Source organism: Aplysia californica, unplaced genomic scaffold (assembly GCF_000002075.1).
Source record: "Aplysia californica isolate F4 #8 unplaced genomic scaffold, AplCal3.0 scaffold00316, whole genome shotgun sequence".
Classification (NCBI taxonomy): domain Eukaryota; kingdom Metazoa; phylum Mollusca; class Gastropoda; order Aplysiida; family Aplysiidae; genus Aplysia; species Aplysia californica.
The window spans coordinates 593,240-594,700 of NW_004797586.1; positions in this window are offsets into that span (position 1 = coordinate 593,240).

The following is a 1,461-nucleotide window of genomic DNA, read 5'->3' on the forward strand; positions in this document are numbered from 1 at the left end:
CCCATCCTCTGGTCCTCTATCATCTTGCCCAACAACCCCTTGACCCAATCCCTTCTCCCCCATCCTCAATCCCACTCCCATTCCCACCCCCACTCCTTATCATGAGCACAGATCAAGGGAACCAAAAGAAGAAAAGATACAGTACCGGTATAAAGAAGGACGATATCACTATCCAAAATAGGAATGGGAATAAAGGCAGCCACGAAGGAACCACTTCACAACATATTCCGGACGTATGCACCACAATGAATTCAGGACCATCTACAACAGACTTATTATAGTGAGGTCAAAAATTCGTGCAGCAACTTATCCTCAAATTATGTCTCTTTAACGGGTGGATCAATGTCACCCATACTTTGCACAGCTGTTTTTAATCAATGTGTCTTTAGTTAATCATAATATTGTTCCACAATAATTGAGGCTAGATTTTTTTAAAGTTAAAAAAAAAATAATTTCAAAAAATAAAACACTATAAATCCCCATCACGCGAATAATGGTATGTTCGCAGCACTTCCCGCTTCTCAAACACATTTTGATACGCACAGTATGCCTACGTCACTGCTCACCAATGACACTTTTAGTAGCAAAACCTGTTGCAAGAAATTTATTTTCTAGTGAACATAATATTTTGGCATTGAACATGCGTTCAATAAGCATAATATCTTTATTATAAAGACATAACGCACTTGCTTTTAAAAGCGATATCGCCATAGCTGTAGTAAGCCTTTTAACAACTCTAGAAACCACCAACCAGGATTTCTAATTAGTATTTATTAAGGAATTTTCTAGAATACAGCTAACAGATGTTTACAAAAATATTGATCTCTTAAGACAAATTGATACAAGTCATTGTTCCAAAGCTGGAGAGTTTAAATATGTTGATAGTTTAGGAAATATTTCACAATAAGTTGCGCTACGAATTTTTGACCGTGCTTTATGATGTATTTCCGTTTCACTATGGAGCGTGCCATAATTTGATTTATCTCAGCCAAACTGAAGGGTGTGCCGTGTTCAATCAGCTGTAGCTAGGCTGATAGTTTTCCCCCTTCATTTTGACTTAACTGTGTGGCCCATGGCGCGAACGCCGAAGAGAGAATAAAAAAAATATATTATCATTAATGGAGAGTACAGTGCTCCGGCTACTATAATGTGCGAGCTAGGAAAACAAGTTTAAGGGAGAAAAAATTGGGGCTGCAATAAATTACATGTGTTTGCTAGTGATTTGTGCGTTACTCAATATTCATGTAATTAGCTATTCACAATTATGCAGGTAACATCAGGGATATTTTTTGCTCTAAAAATTCAAGTCAGATTCGTCCAGATGTGTGTCATGGAAGATGTGAGCAACAGCCTGCTCGTATCATGTTTACAGTTCGGTTATGTTGCTGATCTAAAGAGGATTAACGTTAGTAGCAGGTATAAATGCATGCGAGTGGAGGTATAATATATATATACATATAT